Here is an 18,558-nt window from a genome sequence, read left to right as displayed (position 1 = left end):
GTCTTTCTAGAGAAAAGTAGTGGTTTTCTTGGCACAGGAGGATTAACTAGGATTTATTGCATAGCCATAACCTATTGGTAGAAATCTGTATAATTATTATCAAGATGAAGTTATAATTTCTTAAATGGCACAAAATTTACTTTGATTTCAAATTTAAGGTTTTCATTGGTACAAGCTTCTTATTTTGATATAAAAGGGAGATGAATATTGTTACTCTCATGGGCATTGTGCCTGTATAACACATTTAGGAATACAAGGCTTAGACCCAGTCCTTCTTTAACTTTTTTAACTGATTTGAGATGGTTAGCCTGTGAGTTAAGGGCCTATAGCAAATTCATGGCTTTGAGTTTATTGTTAGGGTGTTTTCTGTATTTTATTTAGAAATAGCTGAGAGGAGTTAACAGACAACTGTTCAGGTTACCTTACATGGATAGATAGTTGGTTTTCAAAACGTCAGAAGTCCATAGAATTGATGTTACAAACATTTCTATATTAATGTTCATTTTGATTAGAGACCTGTCTGCTCCTGACAGCTTCCTGTTTTGGATTCTAAGAAGAAACTGAGCATCCTTGGAGTTATTCCAGTTGTGGGGAGACAGCCACTAGGTAAGAATTGCCTCTTTCCATTTACAGACAAATTACTGTGCAGAAAAGGACACACTTGCAGAATAGTCGACTGATTACATCTGCCTAGACAGAGTAATCAGCCCTTAATAATTCTGCATCACTAAAGTCTGTCAGATGATTCTGGGCCAGAAGGCTGAAGATTTGATGTTCCAATATTCAGTAGTATAGGGACTGTCCAGGTGTTCAGCGGTCTCTATGAATTGGCTAAGTTTTAGAAGCTATGCTTAGTGCTGTCCATAATTTCAGTTAACTCAGTCATTCTGGATTTCTGACGGGGTTGAAGACCTATAATCTCATAGACAATCCTGGCTATTTACTTTGAGAGAAAAGATCTGAGAGGATGGTTTTCAGCTGACATTCATTCTAAAGCCAAGAAAAAAGCCAGGTTCAAAACTAAGTGTTTTAGTTAGGGGAGATGACATAGGTTCTGGTTAGTCAACAAAATGATGGACTGGATATTAGGACTATCTTGTACCTCACTGGTACAAATAGGCATAATTATGCTCTAATTGTACTTTGAGAGAAAAGTTTTATTTTAACAGGAAGGGTAATATGTAGGAGGAGCTAAGGGGGAAGGAGTACTGAGAGGAAGAGATGGAGTAAGGAGAGGAGACAATGAAGGAGAGGAGAAGCTAGGTGATCAAAGAGAAAGAGAGAGAAAGAGAGGGGGCATGAAGGCAGATGTTCATATGTCTCCACCAGTCAAAGATAATTTATATATCTAGGTTGGGTATTGGGTTACACTTCTGATTGAGCATTACCAAACTTATAAAGCCTTTGATTAACATTTTAAAAAATTGTATAAAAGCAAAAAGGAAAAGGGGGCATGGGATAGGGGTTTTCTAGGGAGGGGAAATGGGGAAAGGGGATGGCATCTGAAATGTAAATAAAATATCCAATAAAAAAACCAAGGTCATTAAATGCATCAAATTGGTTTTTTTTTTCCTGTCTCTTTTTTTAAATTGGGTGATTTATTTATTTACATATTAAATGTTATTCCCTTTCCTGGTGTCCCCTCCAGATATACCCTACCCTATCCTATCCTTCCTCCCCCTGCTTCTATGAGAGTGCTCCCCAACACACACACACTCCTGCCTCCCTGCCCTGGCATTCCCCATCAAGCCTTCCCAGGATCAAGGGCCTCTCCTCCCCAATATGTCCAACAAAGATATCCTCTGCTACATATGTAGACAAAATAATAGTCACCTCTGTGGTAAACGAGCCTGCTTCCAACTCAGTCCCGAATGTAATCTTATAATAAAAACAAACTAGATTTATTTCTGGTTATGATTAAATCTATTTTTAAAGATTGGGTTATGCCTTACCTGTAATCATAACTACAAATTGGTCTGACCTTCCTATGTCAGTAAACAGCAGCCATGTGTTTGTTATAACCACTTTTTATGACTACCTTGTTTTGACCATCTCACAACCATGTCTTTGTTTCAGGAGGTTGCTATGACCAACTTGTTGTGCTTATGTTCTGCTTCTTAACCCTGTGTATATTTCTGCCAAATCCCTCATTTATAAACCCTCTACTCCTGACCTATATATACCCTTATCTTATCTTATCTGTGTCTAAGACTGATCTCTAAGCCTAACTTTAGGGAGAGACAAGAAGAGTACATAAATTTTAAAAACTTTTTAAAGTTGATTTTTTTCCATGAGGATTTAGTTTAATACTCTTTTTCCTTTCATCTGTGGAATTAATGTCTACACAAAAGATGACTGGGTATAATCTGGTGAAAGTCTAATGAAGATGATCAGTCATAAAAAGGTCAATTTGTGATTAAAAAATAAAAAACCTGAACTGTGATTATGCAACATGTTACCAGCAAAAAACTACATTAATTATTGAAGACATTTTGTATAATAGTAAGACTTTTTAAAAATTGTTTCATTTATTTTTAAGATTATAATGTAATTATATATTTCTCCCTTTTCTTTCTTTCTTACCCCTAAGATATCGCTTATACTCACCACTGATCTTTTTCCAAATTCATGGTGTCTCTTTCTTATTGTTATTACTATATAAATGTATATGCATATACATTACATTGCAAAATATAACCTATTTAATAGGTATAATTTACTTGAATGTATGCTATTAAGAGTGGTGATTTGGTTTTAAATAAATTATTTCTCCCTCTCTCAGTCTTCCTTAGTTGTCTAGAAGTTATTTATGCAGTATTGAAGTCCCATTGTCTTTACCCTGTCCACTTGGGTATGCATTTCTACATATTTATTGTGTATTTTGTTGGTGATGGTGTTGTTGGGTTTTTTGGTTTGTTTGTTTGTTTGTTTACTGTTTTTGATGGGAGCTGTTTTATTTGAGATGAGTTGAAATATTCATGCTGCTTTTATTTGTGTTTCTTTTATAGGTAAAAATATTGTTTTATTTGCATATTTATTGGAAATAATTTTCCTTTGAGAATTGCCTGTTCAGGTTTTTTTTAACTTTCATTTATTTTATTTTATTTTATTTTATTTTTTTGACATTGAATGATAAAGTAGAAGAAAATCCACTTGGAAAGAGAAAAGGTTAAAAGGTGAGTAGAGAGGTTGGAAGAAACAAGAAATGGAACAAAAACTATGACTAAAATATATGTCTTATAAATATATAAAATGTCAGTATGAATCATATGAATTTGTACAACAAATATATGCTAATAAAATTGAAATAGAACATTTTCTCACTTTCTAAATGTAAAGCGCATAGACTATTTTTAAGCACTATATTGTTAAGAAATCTTGAATCTTTGCATTAATGTGACTGATAAGACATTATTTCCTCTTGGGATAATCATAGATAGTAGTGTTAATTTCAGCTTTAATAGTAGAGCTAATAATATGCTAGTTAATAACATATCAGAGTCCTATAAAATATCTCGGGCTTATTAGTGTGAGAATGGGATTGAGACCACAAAATAGACAACACAGAACTTATGTAAATATGTTGAGGTTAATATTTAATCAGCAGCACCCAATCTTGCTTGTTCTTAGGGCGCTGCCATGTTTCTGACTAGATAAGGCCTGAGGCCACGAGCAGTGGCGTGTCCTCACCACCTCTTGGCTGAGGCCACCAGCTCAGGCGGCCAGAAGCACGGGCCCTGACACCCACAAGATGCCAGCACGGGAGATGGCTCGGCCAATCTAACACACTGTCCCCACAATGCTTGGTCGAGCCCAGACCATCCTGCCATCCATGCAATACCCAGTATAAATGAGACTCTAATGCTTAAAGATTATCCAAAGGCTTTATATATTTAGTAATGCTCAATTAACAAGATGCCCACACAATTAGAAGTGTTACCCAATACCTAACATAGATATTACAACTACCTTAGACTACTAGAGACACAGCTATCATCTCCCCCTCTCTCCTCTGGTCCTCTCCCTCCTAGCTCCTCCTCTTCCTTCTTCCTTTCTTTGTTCCTCCCACATCAGATCCTCTTATACAATGTAGCAGCAGCAGGAAACAATTCTGCTACATAAATATATAAATAAATAAATATGCTCTAAGTTCTATGTCTGATTTATGTCCTATTTTTGATGAATACATATAGTGTATTATATAGTATCTTGAAAATACCTTCATTTATTTTTGCATATTATTTTTGCAAGTGTGATTATTATTACATGGGAATAAAAAAAAAACAAGAAAAAAAAACTATGAACATTTAAAGTAATCCATATCAAAAACTGGAGACATTTGCATCCCAACTCTCAGGTTAAACTGCAGAACCAAAGTTAAAAAAAAAAATGGCATGACATTTGTTATGTTATTAAGGGTGAATTAAAAGAGCCAAATAAGGCCAAAAGAAGTAAGTCTCTCCATTAGGTAAGACCTTGTTTATTGATGGAAACACTGTGAGTAAATCAAATCAGATAAATCAGATGTCACCTATAAGGATGGATGGGCCATATGTCTCATACTGTATGGGTGGCTCAATGAATGCCTACACCATGCAGGTAGATGAGAGGAAATTTCCATAGGAAGAGGCTGGCTTCAACCTTTATACAGGGTAGAAATGACCCCTATAGTGTGCAAGGGAAGCTGGGAAGAACATTAGTTCAGCAGGAAGCTATCAGTACTGGCATTAAAACAGATAAATGGACCAGTGAAATAGTTGACCCAGATTAAAGCCCCCACAATTAAAAGCACCAGGTTTTTCTTACAAAAGAATCAAAACTACACAATGATGTAAAGACAGCATCTCCAACAGCTTATGTTTGGAAAACTAGACTTTGGCACACAGGAAAATGAAGCTAGATCCTCATCTCTCAGCTCTCACAAAAATCAACTCCAATTGGATCAAGTTACTGTTCACCACCTCTTCTGATGACCTCCCATTGGCTCGATGTCTTGTCAAATTCACTGCTGGGAAGGAGCATCAGGCAAATGCAACCCTATGTCCTGATTGCTTTTTGTTATATTTTTTATGTCTGATAAGTTTATCTAGAAGCTATGATTCAACTCATCTAAGATTTGTCTTTGGTGATAGCTGGATATCGTACTAGTAATTTTAAAAAAAATCACATTCATGTGTAAAATTAGCGTTATACTACTGAGGAAGAGGAAACCTGAAGCAACCCTTATATGAGACTAAGTAAGCCCTTGCTCAAAATTTCAGGAGTTTACTGTAGGCTTTGCCTGGCTGTGAATACTCACTTGGAGAGAATGAGGAGCTAAGCTTTTTAGTCAAACAACTGATCCATTGTCATCAGGAAATATCTTAGTAAAAGAACTTCCTTCTCTGGAGTCAGTTGGGAGGTTTAACCCTCTTTCAAAAGCAAAGAGGAAAATAGCAATGCTTTCACTCTGCTTTGAATGAAAGTAGCAGGGAAGAATTATAAAAGCTGAAACGTTTGCAGACAGATAATGGCTTTCCTGCTGAGAGGATAAGTTCCCATAGTGTTGAGAAGGTACATAGAAGAGAGGTCCTGTCCAGAAAGACAGGAAGATTGCTTCTGAGATTCTCCATCAGCACTGTAAGCTGAGAGTAAAAGCATTAGCACAACATTACAGGTCATTTCACCAGGATTCTCACATATGTGCATCCATCAAGTCCTCATTCCCAGAACATTGATTATCCCAACACCTTGCGTTTTTCTCATCTGTAGAGAGAATTAGACAGCCAAGGTGAACTTTGACTTCACTTAGAAAAACTAAGCGATTTCAAATTTGTAAATTGGGCACCCAAAAAGAAAAGATCTGTGAAGTAAGTGTGCTTGTCTATTTCTGAAATCAGAGTTGAAAATCTTTCTGGAGAAGAAAATATCATTTTGCATAATAGAGAAAAAGTAAATGCACAGTTACATATTTCAACCTTGTTAATGGATCAAAAGTAATTGTATGAACTGGTGATATGACTTCCCCAACGTATGGTTAAGGGGAAATTTTTATTGTAGATATAGGGAGAGAACAGCCAGAGACATCCGGAATACTCATGAACATGTATAGAAAATAGTAAATACAGAGAGGACAGTGGAAGAACATAGATATAAAAAAGAATGAGTAGTTGGGGGACAGACACTATTGAGCTGGAAGAGGAAAAGAGACAAGAGGAGAGCCAGGATGCCACTATGGACTTTGAAATGTGTGACAAATACTTGTGATACTGAGGGAGCCTGGAAGCCAAAATGCACTTTAATATGCTAACAGGCACCACAGACAGCTATTTGTCTCTTCTGCCAGAAATAAGAGAGATGCCTTCTTCAGTAGAGATGAGCTAAATCATTATCACAATTTCTTAAGGAAGGTTGGCTTTTATCTAACTGCCTGAATTTGAGGAAAATGGAGGTTTTTTTTTGGACCAGACAATAATTACCTTTGCTAAAAAACTAATTAGAAATATCAAGTATGTGATAAAAAAATCAATAACATAAAACCTGTGTGTTTTTATTTACTAAGCTTTCTTCTCAAGATGATCTTATTTTAATTTCTTTTCTTTCCTCCTCCTCCTCTTCCTCCTCCTCTTCCTCCTCTTCTTCCTTCTCCTCTCCCTGCCAATTTTTTCAGTGTTAGATCAAATCCAGCACCGGGACTGTAACATGCTCAGCAAACCTTCTCTGGTTCCCTGATATAATGACTCAACCATTACCATTGGCTCTTTATAAAGTTTCCTGGCTACATTCTGATTAAACATTTAATTGAGGTATTTACAAATAATTTATATATTTTATTATTTACATATGGTAACGTTTTGGCTCAAAGTTATGATATTTGATGTGTTACAACATTTTTTTGTAAATATGTTCTTGTGTAACTTCCTATTATCATGATATAAAAATACTTATTTCAATATACCATAAAGCTAAATTGATAATAATTCTTTGTCAAGAGTCTTTGGCAATTTTATAAGTGAAGTGTGTGTGTGAGTGTGTGTGTGTGTGTGTGTGTGTGTGTTTGTGCACGTGTGTGTGTGTGTGTGTGTGTGTGTGTGTTATGTATGTGAGGTGTAAAGTATGTACATTCTATGTAAGGGTTAGTGAAAGGCAAAGTGAATGATGGTCATGTGTATTCTTAAATCATTCTCTACTCGATTTCTCAAGATGGGGGTGGGGGGGTCTCACACTGAACACAGGGATTTCCAATTAACTGGACTTGACCTTTTGTGTCAGCTTCTCCACTTTTAGGATCACAAGCACACTTTGCCGTGTCTGGGTTTCTAGATGGGTATGAGATCTAAGTATGGATGCCGATGATTGTGTGGTAAGCATTTGCCCGTGAGCGCCTCTCCCAGCCTCAGTAAAAACAATTTACTACTCATTTCTTATTTCACGGTTTATACTTAGTTGAGTACATTTTTAACTATGTAACTAAAAATCATTATCTATGTGTTAAAACTTATCTTTAAGGAAGAATATCTGCTTCTTAGAGGAATAGTGTAATATTCCATAACAACGACAATCCTGGTTTCTATAATACACTGAGCACACTTTTATTACTGAATTAAAAACTGTATGTTACTATTAATGAAAGTTTCAGGGAATTATGGAGGTTCCCTTGTCTAGCTGCCTTGAGAGGCATATGACAGGTTGTTCAGGTTAGAGTCCATGGCCCCTGGAAAACTATGTACCTTTCTGTTCCTGAGAAACCAAGGTATGCCTTCAGGCTGTGAAGAATTGTGGTTTCCTGTTTCTTTATGTTCCCTAGAAGTCAACAAAGCATTTAGAGGCTTAACAAGACAATTGGCTATAGACATTATACTTATATACTCTGTATAGCTTATAAATATCATTGTATCTTTGTAACTACCATTATATTGATCCTGGCAATCATCATTATATTCAGTTCCTGATAAGGGTATTCAAAGGTCTTATTTCCTGAAAGAAACTTGCCACAAGTAGGGAAAAAGATACTTAAACATAGAGAATTCAATTTCTAGTGAATTCTTTAGTACCCAGATGTATTGCAGAGGTTTTACTACTTACTCTGCTTTGTGCTCCCTGCAATTTGCACATTCATCTTCCCACCCTGCAGCCCTTTGGATCCTCGAATGAAAGACACATGCACCTTAGTTTATTTTTGAAATGCCTTGGCTACTCAAAGATCGGGCAGTTCTAATTCTCCCACAGCCAGCATACTTTTCCCTCTGGTACTCCTCGCTGAACATCTTCTAAATCTACCTTGAACTTTGGTGCCCTGTAACCTTCTGGGAGGCCAAGTGGTCTATTCTCCCCAAGACACTTCTGTGCAACCCTTCTGGGGCAGCTTTTCTCTTTCCAACTACATTTCAGATTTTCTTCCCTCTGCACTTCTGAATCTAAATCTGATCTGTCTCCCCCAGTCATGACAATTTCTGTCTCCTCTCTCCCATATGCACAAACATAAAGGTCCTGCCCTGTTTCATTTTGCTCCTACATTGGCCACTGGCATCTTTATTGATTGATCAAAAACCAATTGGGGACAAGGACCTTCAGCATATGGAAATGCAGATTCCTAACTAAATCAAAGAATTAAAGGCACTCCCCCAACCCAGAAACAAATGATTCGTACATACCTTAGGAGAGTCAGATCAGTAGCTTGGTTCAGAGCAGCCAACATTCCAGGAAAGGGAACTTTTTTATCCTACACCCTTGTTTCATCATCAGTTGAGAAAAAAAAAAGATATAAAAAGGAAAAAGACATGATTGTTCCTCAATAGGTGGAGAAGAAAGTTTATCTAACATAAAAGGGAGAGCATGATCACAGAGGCTCCTGCGATAGTACACAATGGGCATGAATCTGAGGCAAAGGAGGAAAGAAGGGGGAGAAGGGAGCCATGTACAGATGCCAGGAGGCCAAAATTGTGAACCAGGTGAATTTAATTGAATATAATCCAAAATGGCTAGATTATATAGGAAAGAGCCACTGAGGGAAATGCTGGACAGCATCTGGGCTGGACAGGTGAGGGGCAGGGATAGAGCTCGGGGCATGCCGACCAGAGCCTATAATAGTTAGAGAGTGAAGAATTCTGAGAAAACATGGGGGCTAGAACTACTTTGATATGTTAAAGTCAGCACCTCAGCCATTTGTCTCACTGTTTGAGACTTAACACACTCATTTTAGGACCCATATCAAATTATCATTGTGGCCACTTATCTTGTTGTAGTTTGAGAATTTTTCTGTGACTTTAATTGTTTATCAAAATTACAATTTTTGTTGTTGGTTGTAAACTATTTCCTCTAGTTCATTTATGTAAAAATTCTACATTAAAGTTGTAACTTTTATGATTCAAATAGTGTTTAAACTTTTAAACTCTTAATATTTTCAGCTTTTGATATGTAATGTTGGTATAATACTTTCACAATGTTAGACAACTTGACACTGTCTTTGAAAATAGTATTCAATGCTTTATATTGAATATAGACGTTTTGTTATTTTACAACTTCTCTTTCATGAAAGTTTATTACTTTTATAAGCTATGCAGAGCTATAAATTTTGTCTGTTCCAGTGTGGCTTTTAATTTTTTCTGGTTCTTTATATTATTATTTGAGCCCTAATGTTTCCCAAATTAATTTATCAGAAATATGTACCTGCTTTTTATATATTTCCATCTTATTTATTATCATTCTTGAATTTTGTATATTCTTGTTACAGGGATTACCAGCCTTTAGAGCCATTTATGAACCCCCCTACCCCATCCCTACTTCTTGTTTACTTCCTAACACTGGAAAGAAAGCCTCTCTTTAGGATTTAAATCACCATATAAAATGGTGCTGGTATCCTAGCATTGTTGATTCTCATTAAGGCAAGGCTATCTTTTCCTGGTCCAGAGAATAAAATCTATATTCTACCTCACTTCCTGGGGTAATAAAATAAAACATTGCATATTAGTATCTCCTTCTTTTAGGAGTTAGTCCATTAAGATTTGTCAATGATCTTGACAGTAGCCAACTCATCCAAGAAGATATTACAATTAACTAAAATCCTTCTAGAAAAGAAGACCTAGTTGTCTCTTTAATAGCGAATCATATTCCCTTTTTCAGAAGTCTCATCCCTCTCACCAGATATTTGCAGAACTTCTACCCCACAGTATTTCCAAGACTGAACACTCTAAAAAAATAAACAAATAAAGTTTATCATAAAATGCCTTGCAAATAAAAATAAAATCATGTGCCAAATTAACCAAATGTGGAGTTTGTACAACATTTTTTATTGGATATTTTATTTATTTACATTTCAAAAGTTATCCCTTTCCCTGATTTTCTGCCTGCAAACCTATCCCATCCTCTCTTCCCCTGCTTTTATGAGGGTGCTCCCCTACACACCCACCCACTCTCACCTCACCACCCTAAAGTTCCTCTACAATGGGAAATAGAGTCTTCACAGGATCAAGGGCCTCTTCTCCCACTGATGCTATACAAGGCCATCCTCTGCTATCTATGTGGCTGAAGCCATGTGTCCCTCCATGTGTACTCTTTGGTTGGTGGTTTAGTCCCTGGGAGCTATAGTGGGTCTGGTTGGTTGATATTTTTGTTCTTCCTATGGGGCTGCAAACCCTTTCAGCTCCTTCACTCCTTTCCCTAACTCCTCCATTGGGGTCCCTGTGCTCAGTCCAATGGTTCGCTGTAAGCACCCATATTTGTATTTGTGAGGTCTGGCAAAGCCTCTCAGGAGACAGCTATATCAGGCTCCTGTCAGCAAGTACTTCTTGGTGTCCTCAATAGTGTCTGGGTTTGGTGTCTGTATATGGGATGGACCCCCAGGTGGGGCAGCCCCTGGATGGCCTTTCCTTCAGTCTCTGCTCCACACTTTGTCCCCGTATTTCTTTAGACAGGTGCAATTCTGGGTTAAGTCTTTGGCATTTAATGGGTGGGCCCATCACTATACTGGGGACCATGCCTAATCCCTCCATATGGTCTCTCCAGGTTCTGCATTCCATTTGTTGGTTATTTCAGCTAATGTCACTACAGATGTGTCCTAGGAGCCTCTTCCTTTCCTAGAATCTGGGACTTTTTGGTGGCTATCCCCAGTTCTCCATCCCCAGTTGCTATACACCTCTGGGCCTTTTACAGTTATTTTTACAGAAATTTAGAACTGGAGCTGTAGAACTTCATAAGTTTTACACTTTCATATCAAATAGACATTATATGTGAAAAAGAACATGTGTGTGTATGTATGTGTTTTTTTGAATGTGCTTTTGCTTAATAGTATACATTTTAATTCTACCAGTTTTTTCAGCAAGGATTTTAAAATTTAATTTTCTTTAAAATTGAGTTTTCTTCCACTTTAAAGTGTATATGTCATTTTTCTCTTTTTCAGTCTCTTTATCATTGGAGTACTTGTCCAAATCATAATTTTCATTGCTTTCTGAGCTTCCTTAGAGTTTTTCAGATGCTGCTACATTGTCTTCTTCCAAGCAGATGTTTGCAGACATCCTTTGTAAAACTCCTGGCTTTCTCTCTTTGTCTTCTCCATCTCAGTCCTCCTGGCAATGGTCAAGACTTACAGTTCTCCTGTCTTACTACTTTTCTTTCAAACTCATAATAAAACCTCCTTGGAAATTACATCTGGATCTGATTTTAGATTTTTTTAATTAGGCTAAGATCCCAGGAACCTTGGTTTCCAAACAATAGTCTCTCTCTCTCTCTCTCTCTCTCTCTCTCTCTCTCTCTCTCTCTCTCTCTCTCTCTCTCTCTCACACACACACACACACACACACACACACATATATATATATATGATCTGTGGTTTTGCCATAAAACTTTTAGTATTTTATTAATGCTTTTATTTCTTTATTGTTTATTTACAACAGTTATCATTTAACATGAACTCACTGTCATCTTCAATGATCATCAAGTTCTCATTAATCTCTTATTTTAATTTTGTTCAACCTTTATCTAGAAACAAAGCTTTAGGTAGTGCTATTGTCCTGATTACCACTAATTGTCATGTTGACACCCTCGAATCTATGGGTAAAAACATACAACTGAGTAATAATTTTTATTTTATTGATCTATGGATATGTAAGGGAATGCCATGCGTGTCTTAGGAGATGTTGGGGAGTCCAGAACACCGAAGGTAGCACAACTTTCTAGAATTGTACTCCTGGGTTGTATAATAAAGCTAGCTGGGTTTGAGAGTAGCCAGCAAGCAGCATCCTTCATAATTTCTGCATCTAACTTCATCCTACATTTCTATTTCAACTTCCCTCAGTGACATATAGTGACCTGGACATAGAAGCTATAAGCCCATTTTTCTTTTATAAGATGCTTTTGGGTCAGAGTGTTTTATTATAGCAATGGAAATGAAACAAGAACAATCATCAGACACCAAATGTGTATGTATTTTACCATATGTCATAGTACCAGTCTCTAGATTTGAGACATTCTAGTATTTTGCTAATTAGTAAATATGTCTCATTCATCTGTATTGTGTTATGTGGCTCCTTTTCAGTGGTCAGGTGCTCAATCAAAGCAATAAATAATGTCTGTATCCAAGTTATTAAACCACCTCCCAAGCCAACAACCATTTGGTGTCTTGACTGGCAGGTTGATTTTTAAAAAGTCATGCCTGGCAATATAAAAGATAAACTTCAAAGGAGAAACAAATCCACACAAAAATTAACTTATTCTAAATAATATAGTTGTTTTTCTGTCAATAACTTCCATATTTATTCTGTGGAGAACAAATTTTGAAAACCATTCACCTGTGACACGCATCATCCACAGTGGTACTGTGTGGAAGCAAGCACTAGAGGAGTTTTACGATGCCACACATACTAATATGTCTTTCTCTTTGTGCCCTCCTAGACGTTATTCATTCTTAGATTACTTTATAGAGATGTAGATAATATCACTATATTTAAAACCACCATTTCTCTCATCTGTTGTACTTATCAGCACATGGATAATTATTATTAACTTAATTCTTTTTTTCCTTTTTTTATACAGAAAAAGACATTAACATTCATCAAAGTATCTTTTTACATACTTTATGATAATATTTCTTTGATTAATTATTAAATAGTAACATCTACATTTATTAATAGTTCTGAAGCTTTCTTTTCTTATAATTAATCAACTTGATTGTAATTTATTATTCATTGATTTCTGCAAGAGTATCCTCAGTTGAAATCTATTAGTCTGAGTCTCATCATTCTCCATATTAAGTTTAGAATCACAATGACTTCTTCATTTGTTTTCCCAGTGTGTTTGTTAATCTTACCTTTTCTTCACCTTTTTAAAAAAATATGTAAACCATTGGGAAGCTCTGAGTACCTGTAAATTGTGCACTCAGGTAACTGTATTGGATTACCCATTAATGTGCAAAATAAAATGAATGAAGAATTGTTAAAATATGACCTGGAATCTGTCTCAACACAAAAAAATAGAGACAATTATAAATCTACAATCAAACTATAACTCTCAGAGTTTTAGCCAGTTCACTCAAATATTACCTCAACAATAACCATTTATATAGCTAGCTGTGCCCTTCCACATCATATTCAGTCACAAGGTAAGCTTTTTTTAACTTGATAATATTCCACATTAAAGTGCATAGTTTTCCCCAGATTCAGGTATTATTTACAATCTGCTACATACTGAAAACAAAACAAAACAAAATGTGTTACATTGTAGTAATCTTTCCCGCCTCTTGACACACCTTAATGTCTTTAGAAATTGGTCTCCTGTTGCGGATACATGGTCCTCCTGGTTTTCTCTAAATGGTACTTTTATCCTTTCCTTCTACACCATCTCTAATACTATGTTGCTTCCACTGACCTACAGGAGGTTGCTTTCTCCCTGTCCCTGTCCCTGTCCCTGTCCCTGTCCCTGTCCCTGTCCCTGTCCCTCTCTCTCTCCCTGTCCCTGTCCCTGTCCCTGTCCCTGTCCCTCTCTCTCTCCCTCTCTCTCTCCCTGTCCCTCTCTCTGTCCCTGTCCCTGTCCCTGTCCCTGTCCCTCTCCCTCTCCCTCTCTCTCTCCCTCTCCCTCTCCCTCTCCCTCTCCCTCTCCCTCTCCCTCTCCCTCTCCCTCTCCCTCTCCCTCTCCCTCTCCCTCTCCCTTTTCCTTTCCTTCTCTCCCCCTCTCCTGGGGACAAGCAACTGCTGCACTAGTGTGACACTCAACAGGTGATCTGTATCTTTACTCTAGTCTTCTATTCTGGTCTCTGCAGACTTACTCCTAGTCCTGCTACAAAATTAAAATAGATTGATATATATAAGCTTGCACAAAATTAAATTATAAGTGGATCAATAACCTTAACATAGGATACCCTAAACCTAATAGAAAAGAAAGTAGAGAATAGTTTTTAACAGATTGGTAAATGAAAGGACCTTCGGAACACCAATAACACAGGCATTAAGACAATTAAGTCAATAAAATGAGATCTCTGAAGCTAAAAACTCTGTACAACAAAGAATATTATCATTTTGGCAAAGTGGTATCCTAATGAATGGGAATAAGAAATAATTACTAATTATTAATAGGATAAAGGGTTCATATCTATAATATGTAAAGATCTTACTAATATTGTTTTGCGGCCCGAGCTGCCCCACGCTTGGGGGCCAAAATGTCAGGGACCACTCTATCAATGTTAGAACGTGCACTACCAAAAGCCTTGGGGGCTAACCTGTTAGAGCCTGCACTCCCCAAGTTGCTCTGGTCGATGGGTTGGTTCAGCAAGACAAACGCGAAGAATGGAGAAAAGACAGAGTGTGATTCAATCCCGTTTATTCTTCAGTCTCTCTTCCTAGTCCAAGTCCCAAGTCTTGAGTTTCTAGTCCCTAGTTCCTAGTCCCTCCAAGTTTCCAGTTCCAAGTTCTAGTCTCGAGTCTCATCCAAGTTACAAGTGTCTAATAATTTTTTCTGTCTGCCTCTCGCCCTTTATATGTCTCACTTCTAAGCCACGCCTTTAAGTCATGCCTTTAAGTCTTATCTCTAAATTACACCTCTAAGTTACACCTTTAAGTCTTGGCTCCAAATCACACCTTTAAGTCTAATACACCCAAAGGAAAATCCTGGGTATCTAAAACAAGATGTTATCAGATTGTGTTCAGCTGTTGTAGGCTAATGTAAGCAAGTCTCCTGTCAGGGTATATGGCTCAAGATGGCTGCAAGGATGATAGCCGCCTTCTGTCAGCTCCCCAGAATATTGAACATCAAGAACACAAATAACCTAGTTAAAGATAGAATGTAGAATCATAGAGAGTACTCAAAATATGAAACACAAATGGCTGAGAAATACGATATTTAACATCCATTAGAGCAATGTAAATTAAAACTAGTTTGTGATTCTTATTCCTCCATTCAATATGGTAAAGATCAATAAAACAAATTATTACACATGTTAGTGAGGATGTGGGAAAAGGGAATACTCATCATTTGCTGGTAGGGATACAAATAAGTACCAGCCATTATAGAAATCAGTGTGAATATTTCATGAAAACTGAAAATTAATCTAGCTGAAGATCCAGGTTTCCTATTCTTGGGTATATTCTGAGATGAGTCTATACCTTACAACAGAGATACTTGCTAATTTACATTCATTGCTTTTATTTCTTTGCTTGCTTGCTTACTTATTTATAAAGATACTGCATCTCTCTTTGAAGTCCCTACTGTCCAGTCCTGACCTCAACATGCAGATCAGGCTGGCCTTGAACTTATAGAGATTCATCTGCCTCTGCATGCTATGTTCTGGAATTAAAGCATGTGACAATTTATTTGGCTTGCTGCTTTATTTTTAATGGTGAGAAAATTAAAATGGCGTAGATGGTCATCAACTCTAAATGAGTAATAAAATGTGATACGTTTATATAATCAAATATTGTTCAGCTGCTTAAAATTCAAACTATGTGTTCTCAGGTTAGTGGATGGAGTGAAAATAAATTAATCCTGAGTGAAATAACTCATAACCAAAGAAATAAACATGTTATGTATTCTGTTATATGTGGATGTTAATAGCTGAATAGCAAATCATTGTGTAAGTGAACCCCATATTATGTATCTATTCTTTAGTAAGGGACATCTGGGTTGCTTCAACTTTCTGGCTATTAAAAATAAGGCTGCTATGAACGTAGTGGAAAATGTGCCCTTGTGGTATGGTGTGCATATTTTGGGTACATGCCCAGGAACAGAATAGCTGGGCTTTCAAGTAGAACTATTTCTAATATTCTGAGGAACCACAAGGTTGATTTCCAGAGTAGTTGTACCAGTTTGCAATCCCACTAGCAATGGAGGAGTGTTCCTCTTTCTCCACATCCTCAATAGTATGTGCCAACACCTGAGTTTTTAGTTTTAGCCATTCTGATTGATGTAAGGTGGAATCTCAGGATCATTTTGATTTGCATTTCCCTGATGACTAAGGACTTTGAACATCTCTTTAAGTGTTTGTCAGTCATTTAAGATTCCTCTGTTGAGAATTCTCTGTTTAGCTCTGTCTCTCATTTTTTAATTGGATTATTTGGGGTTTGTTTTTGGAAACTTCTTGATATATATATCTATACCTATATCTATATCTATATCTATATCTATATCTATATCTATATCTATCTTGATATATCTATATCTATATCTATATCTATATCTATATCTATCTTGATATATCTATATCTATACCTATATCTATATCTATATCTATATCTATATCTATCTATCTATTAATTATAAGATATAGGTTTAGTGAAGGATAGTAAAGATCTTTTTCCAATCTGTAGGTTGCCATTTTATCCTATTGACAGTGTCCTATATAATGTAAGCTGTTAAGCCTTCAATAGTTGTCACCTCCTGAACCTACCAGCAGTCAGAAGACAACGGACACGGGATCTTCTTCCCAACAGGGTTTATTCAGGAACCTTGAAGTACCGCAAAAGCCTCCGAGCTCTAGCTCCCAGCCCTTAAATCTCTGTGTCATCTCCAATCAGAACCTGCCATGTGGTCATTCTCGATGGGTGCTGAGCACATACATCACATGGCCCGATCTTATGTAACGATGAACAAGCAGAATGCATGCGCAGTAAAACCTAGTCTACGTGCCACCCAGGCTTCCACGCCAGGGGCGTCTGGCACCCAGCCAGGAGACATCTTGAGTTATACTACACTCCAAATTTACATGATTCACCAAGTCTTCTCAGGATAAGGATTAAAAAAAATTAAAAGAAGTAACTTGAATATTGAAGCAAAAATATTTTGATTGTGTTATATGAAGACAAATCAGGGCTGGAGAGATGGCTCAAGAGTTCTCTATTTCCTTATATTGAAATTACTTGGCAAAAATTTTACAGAGATTTTTCTTAACTGAAGAAAACACTTAGTTTTCTTTTTAAGGAGCTCAAAAGCCTTCCTTTAGTACCTGTTTTTCTGAAATTAAATAATTTTCTTACCTCATGATGTGTCTTGTTTAAATTGATATTAAACACTTACTATTCTTGAAAATCAAACACAAAGAATTTGAGATTTTTATTCCTATGAATGTAGTCCTCCCCACCTACAAATAAATAAAATCCATTCCTATGTGGGGCTCTGAATTAGTCAAATTTTGTCTAAAAAAGACTGTCAAAGGCTTGGGATAATGATACGTGAAGAAACAAAACTAAAGAGATTTTTTTTTTTTATTTACAAAGGAAATTTCTGTTGTGGGTTCCTGAAATGAATCACTCTGTGGTAATTTGGGAGTTATTACAGAATACAGTATCTCAGGGGCGTCCAATTCAACAAGTGTGAAGTTGAAGCCTGGCCTCAGAGCACCAAACCAGACATTTGTAACTACAGTATATGGACAGATATGGTTCAGAGCAAGAAAGAGTTCTCATAAAGAGTAGCAGGTGCTCTGTTCAGTCACAGAGCTGCACATGCATATAAGAAGATGGTCTGTTTTGACTGTATATCAGAAGTTCAGGCCATTTCTCCTGGGACCCTACAGACAGATTTACATTCACACATAGCACCATGGTTCTATAGGAGCTGCCAAACTATTATTAGCTAAGGCCATATGCATATGGCAGAATTGGTCTCACTTTTAGGACATATGAGGTGATCCTCACTGTTTCCAGAATGGGAAATATTAAATCATTTCATGGGCATAATTATTTGAGACTAATATATCTCAGTATTTTTATGCCACATTTTAAAGTTGAAGTTCTAGGATGTTATTTTTAATAGTATATTCTTTATATTGAATGTACATCACTCAGTTTCATACTTAATGAACATGTATTTAACCTCAGCATTCTTACAAAGCTTCACTGTAGTACTTTTTGACACTGTACATATTAAAGATAATAATTGTTTTCACAAAAGCAGATGGCAAGCACTTCACAGGGCTATTAATGCTGACATTTATCTAAAAGATCAGATGAATGTGAATGTATTATTTGCCAGGTTTCACGCCTCTGCAATTTCCACAAGTTCTCACTCAAAGAAACATTCCTGTAGTGTTGATGTCATTATGCCACATGGTGTACAGAATGGAACAAAAAGAAAATTTATGGAATTACTATTTCTAAC

At 36.6% G+C, this 18,558-nt stretch overlaps 1 long non-coding RNA gene across 1 annotated transcript; it reads left to right on the top strand.

The window, feature by feature from the left end:
- The first annotated feature begins 510 nt into the window (after positions 1 to 510).
- LOC143443950 (uncharacterized) lies at positions 511 to 6,785 on the top strand. Its single transcript, XR_013113408.1, has 3 exons — positions 511 to 606; positions 3,139 to 3,176; positions 6,650 to 6,785. It is a non-coding gene; the product is annotated as an uncharacterized LOC143443950 (long non-coding RNA).
- Positions 6,786 to 18,558: the final 11,773 nt, after the last annotated feature.

Source organism: Arvicanthis niloticus, chromosome 11 (assembly GCF_011762505.2).
Source record: "Arvicanthis niloticus isolate mArvNil1 chromosome 11, mArvNil1.pat.X, whole genome shotgun sequence".
NCBI lineage: Eukaryota > Metazoa > Chordata > Mammalia > Rodentia > Muridae > Arvicanthis > Arvicanthis niloticus.
Note: the sequence above shows the minus strand (reverse complement) of the source record. Positions and strands in the feature narration are given on the sequence as shown.